General features: G+C 42.6%; 1 long non-coding RNA gene across 1 annotated transcript; it reads right to left on the bottom strand.

The window, feature by feature from the left end:
• Positions 1-3302: 3302 nt before the first annotated feature.
• LOC131393656 (uncharacterized) lies at positions 3303-15057 on the bottom strand. The gene is made up of 3 exons (XR_009215950.1): positions 14982-15057; positions 4169-4302; positions 3303-3533 (listed from the first exon to the last, which is right to left on the bottom strand). It is a non-coding gene; the product is annotated as an uncharacterized LOC131393656 (long non-coding RNA).
• Positions 15058-17734: the final 2677 nt, after the last annotated feature.

The following is a 17734-nucleotide window of genomic DNA, read 5'->3' as shown; positions in this document are numbered from 1 at the left end:
TTTCCTCATCTCTTCATCTGGACGGAATCGCTCCTTCCCCTACTCTTTTGGCCCCTGCATCCCGCGTGCTATACATCTACCAGGCTTGGCGTTGTCTTACAAGCTCCGCACTGGCCTCGTCCCTCCCAGTGAACAGCGGCTCATTGTGGGCAGGAGACTTGTATCTGATGCCCTGTCAGAGCTGGGACCAAGCCCTGCCATAGGATAGTGTCCAGTGCTGTTTGTTAAATTGAATTGATGTAAAAATAATAGATACTATACTAGAAAGACCGTCAATGGTTGTGTGTTCAAAATCCTTCATTTTATAGATGTGGAAACTGAGACCCAGACTGGGAAATTACGTGTCTTCCAGCCCAGTCTTTCCGGAACACTTGAGGGGTTAGAATAAAAGATTGAGAAGTTCCATTTAGGGTCCTACCAGCCTCTGGCTTGGGAAACTATATTTATTTGCAGCGATGTCACATGGCAAAGGGCATGCATTTCATGGTGGAGTTTATCTGCTTTAGAGAGCAAACACAAACAGTTCAGCTCCTTTCTCACTATTTTCTGGCTGTCACCAGCAAATTCCAGAGACCTCAGTCTCACACGTGTCCTGGTGAGAACGCTGTTTTAACTTCACTCTAGTCTTTTAGAAAAATCTTTCCTTATTCTGATTTAAGCCCGAACTACCATCCAGATTCAACGTTTTGGAGCTATTTTTGAGAGTCCTACTTTCCCAGGGAAAATGCAGGCAGGCAAATGGAAGCTGCCCTTCACAGCAAACCCCCTCAGAAAGGTAAACCATCCTTGTCGTCATGTCTTTGTCGTCTGGCAAAGTGTGAGAAGGGTGAAGCAGAAAGGCAGACCAGAACACCTGTGGCCATTATGAAACCCAGAGCCACCTCCCAGCCCTGCGTGCTTTTGATTCTGAATGCGCACCATCTGTCAGGCACGGATGAAAACCAGGCAACGGAGGGCCCAACACGAGGGCTCAGACGAGTTGACTGAGGAATTAGAAGGATTTTGTCATAAGCCCATTAATTCTGTCGGATTGAAATCTCTTCCAATTCCACACAGCCGAGGACAGCTGGACTTTTGTTTGACATTTTACATGGCATTTTGTGCCTGCCTGAAAGCAGGGCTTCAGGTCTGCACAGAAAGGCGGAAGGGCCAGGGATCTGTACTCCAGAGACCAGGGCTGGGATTCGGGAGCCATCACTTACCAGCTGAAAGGGGTTTTGGCCAAACCACTTAAGCGTCCTGCGTCTCGCCTACCTTGTCCGTACAAGGCTCTCACCAGGACCACATTAGATTACATATTTGACCATGTGTTCAAACTATAAAGTAACGCGCAATTGTTCGTATTATCACCAGCTTGGGAAAACAGGAAAAGCAAAACTTGATGGTTGAGGGAAGGTCATTTATCTTGACTTTCTCCATAACATAAAGGGAGAATTCACCGTCCCCCACTAACCTTGGTCCTTTGACTTAAATCTGACAAGGGAAGGGATGGTCTCAGCACCTGGGGTTAGAGGAGCTTGTAGGGGACCCAAGTGGACTTAGCTACGGGGATGGGGTGCTGCTGGGGGCCAAGATGCTACCTCCCTGACGCTCAGGGTCATCATCTGAGACAGCCCTGCCTCTCTCTGCGTTCTATGAGGAACATCTCAATTGCTCCTTCAGGACCCCAAGTAACTGAAACCACCAACATCTCTTGGAAGGCAGAGTCTCATCTTAAATTGTTTTCTTTGTTTATACACTCATCGAATATAAAAAGAAATGCTAATATTCTTGCTGTCATGTTAAATCAATAAAGTAAGAGATGACTTTACAAAGTGGGATTTCAACTATGTAAAAACTATATATGCTTAGAAGAAAAGACGATGAAAATGTTCATAGTGGTTGTATTTGAGAGAATAGGTAATGGACTTTTCCCTGCTTTTCTGTATTTTCCAAAAATTTAAAAGGGCTCATAAATTATTCTTGTAATAAAAAAATTCTATTCAGAAATATTTTAATGCCCCAAATAAATGGGAAAATCCATTTATATATTTTCATAAAAATTACATATGCAACTTCAATAAAAATTAATGATGAGGGCCGGCCCCATGGCTTAGCGGTTAAGTGCGCGGGCTCCACTACTGGCGGCCCGGGTTCGGATTCCGGGCGCGCACCGACGCACCGCTTCTCTGGCCATGCTGAGGCCGCGTCCCACATACAGCAACTGGAAGGATGTGCAACTATGACATACAACTATCTACTGGGGCTTTGGGGAAAAAAAAGAAGGAGGAGGATTGGCAATAGATGTTAGCTCAGAGCCGGTCTTCCTCAGCAAAAAGAGGGGGATTAGCACGGATGTTAGCTCAGGGCTGATCTTCCTCACTAAATAAATAAATAAATAAATAAATAAATACATACATACATACATAAAAATTAATGATGATATAACAATACTGAAAGTTTTGAAAATAAGATATTTTATGAATATTAACAGAGATACCATGTTTGAGTCACTCAATAAGTGCAATACAGATGAAAATATATTACAATAAATTTCTTATCCAATAAGAACATGTGTGATCAAAAAAGCATTTGGTTTCTGATATAGTAAACTTATAACAAGGATTATTTGATACATTTAAAAGCACAGCACAAATGAAAAAGAATTTGGAATATTTTATAGATTTAAAAGCACAGCACAAAAGAAAAAGAATTTGGGGGCCAGCCCCAGTGGCCTAGTGATTAAGTTCGGTGTGCTCTGCTTTGGCGGTCCAGGTTTGCTTCCCGTGCGCAGACCTACACCACTCGTCAGTGGCCATGCTATGTGGCAGTTCACAAACAAAATAGAGGAAGATTGGCAGCTCAGGGTGCATCTTCCTCAGCAAGAAAAAAAAAAAAGAATTTGGGCAGCCTCTTGGGGTTTGTTGTAATAGAATTTAACCTCCATTTATTTAGGCTCAAAAACATTGTCAGCCTTGCTCAAAGTCATAAACTGGAACTAACGGAGGGATGTACTAATGCTTTAAAGTATTGCTATTGTTACTAGTAAACATGTGTATGGAAATTTGTGTTCTATAGCAGCAGTATGCAAGATAAGTTCCACCGAACTATCATTTGGCAAAAAGTCTTAGCTGTTACCTGAGAAAGGGTTCAGGGATTAGAGACATTAGGTAAACTCTAAAGTATTCAACAGCCCTCATCCTTGCACGACTTCTTGGAGCCTCAAATATACTAATTTTCATTGTGAATCTCCAAGAGGGGTGTGTACTATGTAGCATTTGCTTAAAGCATTTGATCAGGAAATCTTTTTTTAATCGCCCACAAAGGACACTTCACATTGAGATATACAGTGTCACAGACATGCAAAGACTTTATCTCTTCAATTTTTATTTTTGAGCCCACAAAGCAGAGAGTTTCTCTATCTCTCTGGTCATAAAAGCACACATACAGATCACAATAAACCATTTAATGAGTCATGTCACATGGAATCGAAGCCCAGTTCCCACCGTCAGGTTGAGTCTCACTCCAGGTCATTCCCTTGCAGAAGCTCGGATCTGATGAGAGACCAGAAGACCAGAAGGGACTAGTGAGCTTCATCACAGCCTCTGTGCTCTGACCTCCTTTATAAAATGGCTTAGGAATGACATGCAGCCCTGCAACTCCCCCCTCCTGCCCCTGACACATAGACGCACACCCTTTGCTGGCATGCGAAGCAAGCGTACTTAGAAAGGGGAAGAAAAACCCAAACCACAAAACCCCACATTCCTTTTGAGGGCCGTATGTGTACACACCCTGGACCTCTGACCCTCTTTCCTTGCTGAACGGGGTTTTCGAGGCTTTGAGTCAGGAGCCCTGACTGTTATGATACAGCTGTGCCGTGTCCCAGCCTGATGATTTCAGCGTTTACCCTCCTGGGGCTCTGTTTCCTCATCTGTAAAATGGAGCTAACGAGCCCTGGGTCCTGTCTAACCTCCCAGGATTGTAGAAAGGATAAAACAGAATAAAAATGCTAGGAAAAGTTGGAAATGTGAGGCTTGGTTACAGCATTACAAGCGGAAACAGTCCACTTTCTGGTTCTGAGGCGGTGGGGGGAGTGAGAAAAAACAGGGAACAGGCCGGAAAACCTAACAAACGTTTCCCAAAGACACCCAAACTTCTCTTGGCCTCCCCCAGTCCCTTCCCCACCTACCTAGCCAACCTTCGTCTTCTCACCAAACACTGGGCTTCCGTTCAGTCTAAAGACAATGGAAGACATGATGCATGAAGTATCCAGAACACCACCCATAGCTTTTTTATTCCAATGCTGATAAAATGCTTATACCACTGAAAAACACATTCAAATGAGCAGTTTCTTTAAAAATCATATGCCAAAAAGAAAAAAGACATTTGGTTAGAAGTATCTGAAACAGTCATAAAAACTTGTGAAGAAAAGATTCCAATAACAATTCACCACACCTCTGAAGACTGATAACTGAGGCCAGAATCTGGGAAAAATTGCCATTAATTATAAGGCAGAGAGAACTGGATTAAGGAGTCTATCAAAACTATCAAAATGGCAGAAAGTGTAGGAAGACCTGGCATTGCATAATGTAGATTCCAAGTGGTTGTTTCAAGTTTTTAATTACAAAAGGGAAAAATGTAGACATACTAAAAGAAAGAAAAAAAATTATGACTATTTCTATAATTTTGGAATGGTGAAAGCCTTTCTAAGAATGACACATAGAAATCGTAAAGAAAAACATTGTTTTATTTTACCATGTAAATTTTTAAAATCTTATTTATTAGAAAACTATAAACACCTCATACATTGCTAGTGGGATTTTAAATGATGCAGCCACTTTGGAAAACAATCTGGCAGTTCCTCAAAATGTTAAACATAGATTTACCACGTGATCCAGAAACTCCACTCCTAGGTACATACCCAGAGAAATGAAAATATATGTCTGCACAAAAACTTGTACATGAATGTTCATAGCAGCATTACTCACGATAGTCAAAAAGTGGAAACAACCCACATGTCTATCAACTGATAAACGGATAAAAAAAAATCTGGTATATCCATACAATAGAATATTATTCAGCCATAAAATAGAATTAAGTACTGACACATGCTACAACATGGATGAGCCCTGAAAGCATTCTGCTGAGTGAAAGAAGCCAGTCACAAAAGACCACACATTGTATGCATATTTTTTGTATGTTCATGTATTTATATGAAATGTCCAGAATAGGCAACTCCTATTAGTCTGTCCAGAATAGAAATAGAAATAGATTAGTCGTACCCAGAGATGAGGTCTGGGGAAATGGGGAATGACTACTGATGAGTTTGAGGTTTCTTTCTGGGGTGATGGAAATGTTCTGTAATTAGATGATAGTGATGGTTTCATAACTCTGTGAATATGCTAAAAACCACTAAATTGTGTACTTTAGTGGGGTGAATTTTATAGTATGTGAATTATTTCTCATTAAAGCTATTATTTAAAGAACCTATATAGCTGTTATTAAAAAAAACAAACAAAATGGCAAAGCTAATGACAAATGAAAACAATTGTAACATTTCACCGAGATGGTTAATATCTGTAACACATAAGGAGTTCTTATATAAAAATTTGAAAATAAATAGGTCGTTAAAAAAATTGGCAAAAGCCAAAACATGCGTTTCACAGGAAAAGCAGCACAAATGTTTATACTCATTTTGGAATTTTGAAGTTACTGTGATTATTAGACCTGCTGCTGAATGTTCTCATTTAGTGGGTTAATAATGAAGCCCATGTTTTACTATGTCATGTTTGAGAAAGCATCCTCAGGCTTTATCAGAGCACCTGTGTCTATGGCACAAAGAGTCAGGAGTCCCTGAACTATGGGAAAAAGGTAAAATAAAGTACAGAATATCCGTATAGTGAGAGGCTATGCAGCATTAACATTGATTTTGTAGGTGAGGATGTAGAGCAATTGGAAGTCTCACGCACTGCAAGAGAGCGTGAAAATAGCTGCAACCATTTTGGAGACTGTCTTTTCCTGCTAATGCTGAACATACTCTATGACCTGGCAATTGCACTCCTAAGCATATATGCACAGAAATGTAAACGTATGTCCACCAAAAGACATCTAAAGAATGTTCATAGCAGCTATAATAGCCCAAACCTGGAAACAACCCACATGTCCATCAACAGTAGAATGGATAAATAAATTGTGATATGTTTATACAAAAGAATACTATATGGCAATAAGTGTGAATGAACTGTTGCTATATGCAAGAACATGAATTAATCTCATTCATATGCTGTTGAATGAAAGAAAATAGACATAAGAATAAACACTGTATAAAGTTCAAAAACCAGGCAAAACTCATTAGAAATCAGAAGTCAGGATAGTGGTTACTTTTGGGGGACAGGAGACAATCACTAGGAGAAGGTCCAAAAGCATTTTTGGGATGCTAGTAATGTTCTCTTATTTTATAGTGATACTGTGATATAAAAGTAGATTCAATTTGTGAAAACACTTTGAGCTTTACACCTACAATTTTTGCATGTTTCTGTTTTTATGTTCTACTTCAATCAAAAGTCTACTTAGGGGCCTGCCCGTGGCTTAGTGGTTAAGTGCACGCTCTCCGCTGCTGGCGGCCTGGGTTTGGATCCGGGCGCGCACCGACGCACCGCTTCTCTGGCCATGCTGAGGCCGCAGCCCACATACAGCAACTAGACGGATGTGCAGCTATGACATACAACTATCTACTGGGGATTTGGAGGAAAAATAAATAAATAAATAAAATTATAAAAAAAAAAGTCTACTTAAAAATGACATTGTAGAAAAATTTTAATGACATGGAAAGATATTCACGTTGTCATATATTAAAAAGACAGGTTGATACAGGTGCAAATTGTGTGTAGAGCACACTACAATATTTTTCCTTAAGGATCATCATACATATATGCTTGTAAATGCATAATGTATCTTCGGGAGAATATACAAGTAAATGATGGGAGTAATTGCTTCTGGAGAGGGGGACTGGGAGAGAGATTTATTTTTTACTTTATGCCCTTTTGTACCTTTTGAAGTTTTAACTATGTATCTATATTGCCAATTCAATGCATAAATAAATTAATGATAATACAGATCACAAACCTGTATGATTTCATATTTGTGAAAATAAAGGTCTGACACTACCAATATCAAAATGATAACCAGGTTTACCTCTGGGTAATGGGATTATGGATGATTTTAATTTCTTTTTTTTAAAACACAACTGTATTTTCTTAGTCTTCTAATGTGAACATGTAATTCTTTTGAGAATCAGAAAAGTCATGAAACTTTTTAACGCAATTCAGTTTTTATCAACGTTATGTAAGTATAATTTTCGTACAGTAAAATGCACTGATTTCAAGTGCACAGTCCAGAGTTTTACGAAGGTACCTAGGTACACCCATGTCATCACCACTCAAGACGTAGAATGTTTCCATCCCCTGGAAAGTTCCTCCGTGTCCCGTTGCAGGCAACCTTTCCCTCTCCTAAGGAAGCAGCTATTGATCTAATTTCCATCACCATAGCTTAGTTTTGTCTGTTCTAGAAGTTCATAGAAATGGGGTGACACAGTATGCACTCTTGTTGTCTGGCTTCTTTCGCTCAACATAATGCTTTTAGGATTGATTTATGTTTTGTGTGTATCGGTAATTCATTATAATCTTTTTTTTTAATGAAGAATAATGTCTTAGGCGCTTGGGCTTTCTGATCTGTAGAGTGTGACACCCTCCACGAGGAAAGCAAGTCTCTCCAAGCTCGTCGGCTGCAGGTGGAGTGATCTCACAGCCTCAGACCCAGGGAGGAGAGACAACAGCACCCCCTCTCCCCCTGCCCCCACACGCTGGCGGCAGCGCCAGTCTCAGGTGAGAGCCACCCTGCTCGTTGCCATTGTTCTGCAAGTGACAGCCTCCGGGGCAAATGGAAAGCCGTCAACCTGAGCGCTGTCAACTGCAGACAAGAATTCCTTTCTTTGTCAGGCTGGGTGGTCTCCGTGGCTTCGGCATCAACCTGCACAAAAGATGATAAGCATCGTGTGTGCTCGCAGAAAAACATCACCACCACCCAAGGACTCTCAGCGCACTCCTTTGTAAGGCTGGGATTAGCCCGTACGTGGCTTCCCTTGATTGTGTGTAAATCATCCAATCGCAGCCAAGCGAGGGCATCCAGAGGTCGTTTAGTCCATTCCCCCCATCCCGACCCCCACCACCTGTGTGTTTCATGAAATGCATTTGTCCCAGAATTTTAGTAACAGACAGCTGGAAGGTCCCTTAGAGATCACCTGGTCCGACCCTCTCGGGCTTCAAGAGGGGGTCCAGACACAGGTAGGGACTTGTCCCAGGTCACACAGCACAAGGACAAGAACCCATGTCCTAGAGAGCCTTCCTCTTCGGTGTGCTCTTTCCACCACTCCAAGCTGCTTTTGTTAATAAGTGACCCCCCCCCAGGGTACAATGTAAAGTGTAATTTCTAACTTTCCAATAAAAAAGGAGTATGTGTGTGTAAATCTACCTACTTGGTGGGTCTCCCGCAGCCTTTGCGTAAAGGCTGTCTTGCCCTTGTGGCCGGGACGCCAGGCCAGTTACCTTTATGGAGTAGTTTGGTGCCCTCTACTGGTTATCGGTTACAGCAACAACTGCCGCCCATTCCGGGGCGCCCACTGTGCAAGACATCCGACCTGCGGCATTATTTTTAATTTCTAATCCAAAGACCTGGAGAGCAAGCAGGTTTGTCCCTATTTTATAGCTGAGGAAATCGAGGCTCATTGAGATTAGATAATCTGCCCAAAGCAGCTGAGCGTGGATTCAAACCCCGCCCTGTGGGACTCCAAGTTCCTTCCACACACGCCTCTGCGTCAATACCACCTGTCACAATACTGACGCTGTGTAGCACTTTCCCCTTAAAACGGCTTATCCATGCCTCAAAATATGCCAGGGTGTTAACGCCATGCTGAGGCCAAGGCTGGGACATCAGTGACTTGCCCAGGGCCACAGGTCCAGTAAACCCCGTGCTCCTGCTGACTGTGCCAGGCTGCTGCCCAGAAGGAGAGCTGCACACAAGGTCCACGAGGGAATTACTTCCCAGGCAGCCTTCATCCAGTAGAGGAATTGGGAGGTTGCAGAGTTCCCACCCCGGAGGCGACCTCCCTCTATTCCTGGCCCTTTGTGGGAAGGAGGCCCCAAGGCACTCAGAGATAATGAAAACACATTTTCTACCCATGGGGCACTCACATCAGGATCCACTGGACTCAACAAATGCCGTGCAACCGAGCCTCTGGGGCTTGTGTGTGTGTGTGTGCACGCATGTGTATGTGAATGAATGAATGCATGAATGAATGAATGGAGTGGCCTAGAGACTAGGATTAGAACTAATGGCAGAGGCCATGCAGATCAGGGGTAGTTGGGCCGGTGTACTATAAAGAGATCGATTTCAGTTTAATTTGAAGAGTCCATTCCTATCGGTTAGAGCAGTCCACAGACAGAGACGGCTGCTTCCCTGGGCGTGAGCTCCAATCCCAGGGATATGCAAGCAGAGCTAAGAAGACCATAGCAGAGCTGTTGCAGAGGGATTTCAAGCCTGCATGATGTTTTCTAAACATCAGCCTCAATATTTAGAAACTGGAAGATTTCACATAAAAAAGCAGATTTTTAGCTCCTCTTTACCAAAGTGGAAGGCTTGGCCTCACTGGGCCTGCTGCAGCCCTGTAACAGCTGTGCCCTCAGTTCCCTATTGTCGCCCCAGCAACGAGGATGACCAGTGATGCCATTTCTCATTGCACGTGTGCTGTTGTTTTTCTTATTGTAAAAACAAAAAGAATTTTCTTAACATGTCTTTGTCCAAAAAGGAAAAATAAAAGACTGAGTCATTTGTTTTAAGAAAAATAGGGCACAACGTATTTATCTGTGGAAATGAAGAAATATCTATGCATTAAAAAGGCAAGTGCCCAACTTGCGGATGTTAGGCCAGGGCCAGTCTTTCTCAGCAAAAATAGGAGGATTGGCATGGATGTTAGCTCAGAGCTGATCTTCCTTACACACACACAAAAAAAGGCAAGTGCCCAACTTGCTTCATTTTCATTACCAGCTTGGACCCCACAATATGGATTTGCTACCCTAGAGAGTCTTTGATGCCTTCTTGTCCCTGCAGTGTGGACCTCGGGTCAGACTTGCATCTGTCACCACTTCTGTCTTCAACTCCTGAGATGAGGGGCCACGGAGCAGGCCATGAGTGTGGTCCTGGGTCTGGTGGTCTGAGGCGAGAAGAAATCCTGCCCTGTGAGACTGCTATGAATCTCCCCTTAAGTAAGATCATACAGGCCTAGCTGACCACATCTACACCCTCTGCCTGGGGAAGCCCTTTGGAGATGTGGCACCTTGATCATGAATCTTCTGAATTGGCCTCCCTCCCAGCCCTTTCTTCATATGATAGGGTTTCCCAGCCCTTCCCTCCCCATCCTGGCCACATGGATGGCTCTCTGATTCCCTGGGTGTTGTCCAGAAGTGGGCACAAGCTCCAGATGTGGTCTGAGCAGCTCAAAACTGGGACAAACATCTCCCTCAGTTCAGACACTCTGCTTTTGCTCTCGTCACCTCAGATCACATCATCTCTTTTTATCAGTCATGTCACATGTTGGTTCCCACTGAGTTTGTGGGATGCCAGATTGTTTTTTCATGCACCTTTCCCAAGAGAGTTTTACTTCTACCTAAACTGAGAATCAAAGACACTGAAGGTTGAACATGGTCCTGGAGGTCATCTAAGGTCACCTCACACATGCAGAAAGAGACCACTTCATCAAACACCCTGACAGAATTTTTGAACTGAAGTGGGGAAGTTCACATTTAATTTTATATTTGACCCACAGCTTCATTCCTCCAAGAATGGATCTTGATTTTGTAAAAAAAAAAAAAAAAAGAAAAGAAACCCCCAAATGCATTAATCATCCTTTCCAGTTTAATGTCATTCATAAATTTGATTAGGACAATTTCTAAATTTTCAAGTATGTTGGTATCACATATTAGATATTCTGTTTACCAAAGTCATTCATGATCATTGTAGAAAACTTAGAAAATACAGACAGCATAAAGAAAACAATTAAAAACCCTGGGATATCTAGCATATATAAAGAAAACTTACAACTCAATAATAAAAAAGCAAATAATCCAATTTGAAAATGGGCAAAGAATTTGAATAGACATTCCTCCAAGAAGATATACAAATGGCCAATATGCACATCAAAAGATGCTCAACATCATTAACCTTTAAGGAAATGCAAATCAAAACCACAGTGAGATACCACTGCACATCCACTAGGATGGCTATAATAAAAAAGAAGATAGCAAGTATTGGCAAAAATGTGGAGAAATTGAAACCCTCATACATTGCTGGTGGGAATATGAAATAATGCAGTCACCTGGAAAACAGTCTGGCAGTTCCTCCGCATATTAAACACAGACTCACACAAGACTCAGCAATTCCACTCCTAGGTGGATACTCAAGAGAAATGATAACACATATCTACACAAAAATTTGTACACGGATGTTCATAGTATCATTATTCATAATAGTCAAAAAGTAGAAACAACTCAATGTCTATCAACTGACGAATGGACAAATAAAATGTGGTATATTCATACATGGAACGTTATTTGGGAATTTAAAAAAATGAAATATTGATACATGAGACAACGTAGATGAACCTTGAAAACACTATGCTAAATAAAAGAAGCCAGACACAAGAGGCCACATATTGTACGATTCTATTTATATGAAATGTCTAGAACAGTCAAATCTACAGACACAGAAAGCAGGTTAACGGTTGCCTAGGTCTGAGAGGGTTTGCGGGGATATGGCAGTGACTGCTAATGGGTATGGGGTTTGTCCTGGGGTGATGATAATGTTCTAAAGTAGATGATGGTGATGGCTGCATAACTCTGTGAATATACTGAAAATGATTGAATTGCACACTTTAAATGAGTGAACTCTATGGTACGTGAATTAAATCTCAATAAAGCTGGGAGCCACTGCCTTTCATGAGTGCTTTGTATAACTTCCCTGAGATGTGTTATCCCCGACCAATGGTGGATGCAGTGTTGATCAGCAGCATTGACTGGATAGGTGTCCAGTCTGGGCCAGCTCCTCTGATGTTCCCTGGATGCAAAGGGGTTCTGCCTCAAGAAGCCAAAGTGCATCTTGTATTATCCAGAGGAAATAAGGCAGCTGCATAATTATAATGCAAGACAGAAGGTTGGAAGATGGGGATGCTTGGGAGATGGAGGTGGAGGGTAAGGGAGACGCCTCAAAGGAGGGAAGAGGTTACTTCCAGCTGAAGCCTTCCAGCTGAAAAGGCTTCAAGGAGAGGAGAATAGTAGTCTTTCAGGTAAGATTGTGACAGGTGGTGATGGATTGGACCACGGAGACTTTACACTCCTTGAGAGGAGGACCATGATGAATTCATTGCTATATTCCTAGTTCTCAGCACAGGATCTGGATTGGAACAAGGGTGTCGTAAAGTTGATGATTTAGCGGTTGTTCAGGCAAAAGATGGTGGGAGCTAAGCTAGCCCAGTAGTAGTGGGACCAGAGAAGGGATGGGAGCCAGAGACACAGCCAATTTCCAAGCATTATAAAAACTGTAAAAAACAAGTGCATCTGGTGATAAATAGTACACCTATTAAACAGAACTACAACTATTAGAGGAAGCACTTGCCAATAAAATAAAAGTGGTTTGTGGTTTGAAGCTGCGACCACATTTGTTATAAAAGTAATTGAAAGGAAAACTCCAATTGGGGGTAGGAAGAAAACAGGAAACCACAAGCCTATAACCCCATTATGTGGATTGGAGTTCATCCACATAACAGATGAACCTTGGACCACATTCATCCTCCCTGGGCCCTACCCAGATGGGCAACAGTGACTCTGGGACCAGCTTCAGGCAGAGAGAGCCCTGTCTGTTTCAGGTCACTTGATCAGCCACATGGGGTACTGCAAGGACCTGGTTTCTGATCCCAGCTCTGCACTAACTCGGGCAGAACATTGGTGGAGGAAGTAAGAGGAAGACTTGTTCTCACTTAGAGACTTGGAGTTTAGTGGTAAGAATATCGATACTGGGGCTGAGCTCTGTGCCTGGCTGAATCCAGCTCTGTCACTTCTTAGCTTACGACCTTGAACAAGTTACTTAACATCTCTGTGCCTTAGTTGTCTCATCGATAAACTGAGATTAGTGAACATACTCATTGAGTAGTTATGAAAATGAGATTAATTAATAAATTTAAAATAGCACCATATAAGCATTTACTATTATTGTTGTTATTGTTATTGTTGCAATAAATAATGGCCATGGCCAGACAACAATGGAATGGGCTGTTCCGAAGTCGAGTACTCCCTGTCACCACAGGCGGATAAGCAGAGCTGAGGTGGTGGCAGGGTTCAGCTTGGGACCTTGAGTTTTCAGTGCCGGTGAGACATCCAACTAGGCTTATTCAATATTATTCATTCTATTTATTTAATTCCACAAACATTTATGGAGCAGCTACTCTGTGCCAGACACTGTGCTAGGTTCTGGAGACGTCGGGCTGAGTCAGACGGTCTCAGCTCTCGAGGACCTGATAATCTAGTGAGGACGGCAGGCAGGTATCATCTCTGGTGTGGAAGTGCCACAACACCAGCACAAAGGGGTTCCTAGGCAGCCAAAGGAGGGAGTCAGGGCGGCCTTCCTGGAAGAGGCAGTAAGAAGCAAAGTCCCGTGGGCCATATTCAGGATCTGGGGATTGCAGAGAATGGGAGATCTGCCCTAGTGGTCTGTGAGTGACAAAGGATTTTGGCTTCCAGTGCTGAGGGTCATTTTTCCTCCTGGGCCCTGTCCTTAGTTGAATTATTCGGACCCTCCCACTCCTTATTGCTTCTGGAAGGAAAATTCTTGTGAGTCTTTAAGATGTTTTCTAAATCCTTTTGCGCACACATTTTATTGATCAAGGTTCCAATATGATGTTTTTTCCTCAATCTCTTTATCTTTTGGCTCAGAGAAGTTGAAATGTAAGTTTCTCCAGAAGGAGGGTCAGTCACAGCCAAAAGAGACTGCATTTCCTGGATTGCTAAATCCATGCAGTTTATGTCAATAGGATTGGGCTCATTTCCGAGTTGGCATGCTCCTTGAGACAGATGTTCTCCTAATGGGAATTTATGCCAACGAAGTTCCAAGTGACCACATTAAGGGGTAAAGCCCCGGGAAATCAGGGGAAAAATAAAAATAAAAAAGGAAGCCACACACATGTACTATTTACTCAACGATAAAGACAAATATGTTCACATCCCGTCATCTCAGACAGCATGCTCTTAGAGAGGAGGCCCTGTCAGGAAACACTGTCAAGTTTCTCATTCCCCTTCCTGGCTTCCATTCTTATGTGCCTGCTCTTTTTCAGGTTCTGCTGAGGGCTTTCAATTCTTTCTGTGCTTTAATTACCCTCTTTCAGCCAGGATCACAGTTGGTCTGGGAGCTGAGAGAGGTACAAAGCAGGAAGAGAGATGTAGTCACAGGTTTTTCTCAGGACTGAATGGGGAGAGGCAAGAACACAGCCACTGGCCTATTCTCCTCACCTGCTTTTCTTTTGTGCCCCCACCAGTGTGACTCACGCTGCTGTGCTCTGGGCAGGTCCTACAGCTTCTGCCACCGTGTGGGACGTACAGATTGGGGCATGCACTCTTCCTTTCTCTAAAGGAGGAGTCTCTTTTTAGTTTGGTGGAGGCGTCAGCTAACAATTCAGACCCAATAACTCGAAACTCACTAGCAAAGGTCAGGAAGCCAAAGGAGAGGGAGTTACCGGTAAAAGGAAACCAAACCGGTTGTCAAGAGTTACAAAATACCAGGGCCTGCACAGCATCTGAGCTATGGTCCCCGTCCTTCAGTATTCAAGCTTGGAATGCTTTGGTGGGGAGGAGGTTCTAGGGGCTAATTATTCGCAAAAGGTTACCTTCGGGGAGAATTGTTACCTTGTCCTCCAGAAATATTGCAGAGCCTCAGAAACTCTTAGAGCCGCGTGGAGCCTAGAGGGTCATCTAGGGTGCTGGCTCTCAAAGTCCGCTGCTCATTAGAATTATCACGGCGGTTGGGGGGGGGTGGCGGAGAGGTAGGAGGGTGCTTGATGAAATCCGATGCCCAGATCCCACCCCTGACCAATGACATCAGAATCTCTGGGGGTGGAGTGTAAGCATCAGTGTTATTTAAACTCCCCAGCTGCTTCCAATGTGCAGCCAAGTTTGAGAACCTGTGAGCCAGGCCCTTGCTATTCCAAGCGTGGTTGGTGGGGCTGCAGCCCCACCAGGGAGCTTGTTAGAAATGCACATTCTTGGGTCCCACCATAGACCTACTGAATCAGAATGTGCATTTCAACAAGATCACCAGGTGACTCATATGTTCATCAAAGTCTGAGATGCAGTTACTTTTCTTGAAGCATTGGGCAATCTAGCAACAGTGGGCCCCAATTCTGTCCTGGCAACCACCCACGGGAGCTGTGTAGTAGCTGTCCCCTTTAAGAGGGACCCCCACACTCCAGTTTGCTGGAGTCCCGCCCCTAGCCAGGTTTATTAACTTCCATTACCTGCCTGGGCCCAGTCAGAATTTGAATTGTTTTTAAATTTATTATAAAATAAAATTTGCCATTAGTAACATGTAATACATCCACAATGTTGTGCAACTATCACCACTATCTAGTTCCAGAACATTTTCATTACCCCAAAAGGAAACTCCACACTTATTAAACAGTCACTCCCCAGTCCCCTCTCCCCTCAGCCCCTGGCAACCACTAATCTGCTTTCTGTCACTGAGTTTGCTTATTTTGAATGTTTCATGTAAAAGGAATGCATAATGTTTTCAAGGTTCATCCATGTTGTAGCATGTATCAGTATTTTCTTCCTTTTATGGCTGAATAATATTCCTTTGTATGGATATACCACATTTGTTTATCCATTCATCATTTGATGGATAGCTGTGTAGTTTCAATCTTTTGGTTATTGTGAATAGCACTGCTAAGAACACTCGTATGCAAGTTTTTGTTTGAAGACCTGTTTTCAATTCTTTTGGATATATTCCCAGGAGTGGAACTGCTGACTTATACAGTAATTCTATGTCAAACTTTTTGAAGACTACTCAAACTGTTTTCTATAGCAGCATCATTTTACATACCCATCAGTAATGTATGAGGGTTCCAATTTCTCCACATCCTTGCCAACACTCATTTTTTTTTTTCTTTAATTCTACTCATCCTAAACCATGTGAAGTGGTATCTCACTGTGATTTTGAAATGCGTTTCCCTAATGACTAATGCATTTCCCTTCATGTGCTAGCTGGCCATTTGTATATCTTCTTTAGAAAAATGTGTATTTAACTCCTTTGCTCATTTAAAAACTGGGTTATTTGCCTTTTTGTCATTAAGTTGTAAGAATTCTTTATATATTCTGGATACTAGACCCTTTTCAGATACATGATTTGCAAATATTTTCTCCCATTCTCTAAGTTGTCTCTTCACTTTCTTGATAGTGTTCTTTGATGCATAAAAGTTTTAAATTTTGATGAAGCCCAATTCTGATGAAGCCCAGTTCATCTAATTTTTTTTTCTGTTGCTTGTGCTTTTGGTGTTATATGGATTTTGAGATTTTATCACCTGGACAAGATCAATGGATAGGGAGAAAGAGAGACATAAGGAGAAGAGGAATAGTGATGACTTGAGGTCTCTATCTCCAGATCAAACAGAAGATCTGAGCATTTATCTGCTTTATACAAGGTTCTTCAGCTTAAATACATGTATACAAATATATATATCTACATAATCAATAGATTAGAACCACTAGGTTGTGCTTCTCAAACTTTAACCATTGAATTAGTGGAAAATCTCAGTGTGCCAGGTTGTTCTAAAAACTAGTCCTAAATGGTATATGTAGTAATTAGAACTTAACGTTTTCTGGTTTCAATTCAATTTTATTTGTAATAAAGAAAAAGCATACATTTTTGGAAAAGCATGCGATGTTTCTTTTGCTCCATTTGCCGTTCTTTTGGGAAGTCAGGATTTTGGGCCCAAATCCAAATCCATGCCTACCTAGTTGCAGCTCATCCACACTGAAGGAAATGCCATGGAAAAGACAGCCAAGCTCACGCATACCAGCCTTGGTACCAGGTGCTGCATTTACTTGAGGTCACACAACAAGTGAGAGTTTGAGCCCAGATGTTCTCATTTCACATCTAAGGCTCTGTCCCCTAGGCCATGGGTCCAAAGTCGTCAGGTCAATCATCTATTGGTCTCTCTTGATTCGCACTGCTATTACGACTAGCTGCCAGCACTTCTGGACGCTCTCTGTGTGCCAGGCATTGTGCTGAAAGTCTTTACATCTAATCTTCCCAACAACCCAGAAGTGGTTCCATAATTATCTTCATTTTACTAAAAGAAACTGAATTCAGGTTAAATAACTTGTTCAAGGTCACGCAGATGGTGTCAGACTAGGACTTAACCCAAGTCTGACTCCAAAGCCCATATTCTGACCCACCAAGCTAAACTATTATTTTAAAAATGAACAGGTCCTGAAAATAATCTCTTCTTTTTTCGCTTCTTAGGAGTACGCGCCGAGCGTTTTGCCGAGTCACAAGGCCCCAGGTAGTCCCAGCCTCTGCGCGTGCGCAGACTCCCCCTGCCGCCCCTCCCGTCCCGTCCTCCTCAAATTGCGCAGGCGCGCTCCCTCTCAGAGGCTGCTGG

Source organism: Diceros bicornis, chromosome 28, assembly GCF_020826845.1.
Source record: "Diceros bicornis minor isolate mBicDic1 chromosome 28, mDicBic1.mat.cur, whole genome shotgun sequence".
Classification (NCBI taxonomy): domain Eukaryota; kingdom Metazoa; phylum Chordata; class Mammalia; order Perissodactyla; family Rhinocerotidae; genus Diceros; species Diceros bicornis.
This window is presented reverse-complemented; position numbering and strand designations above follow the sequence as displayed.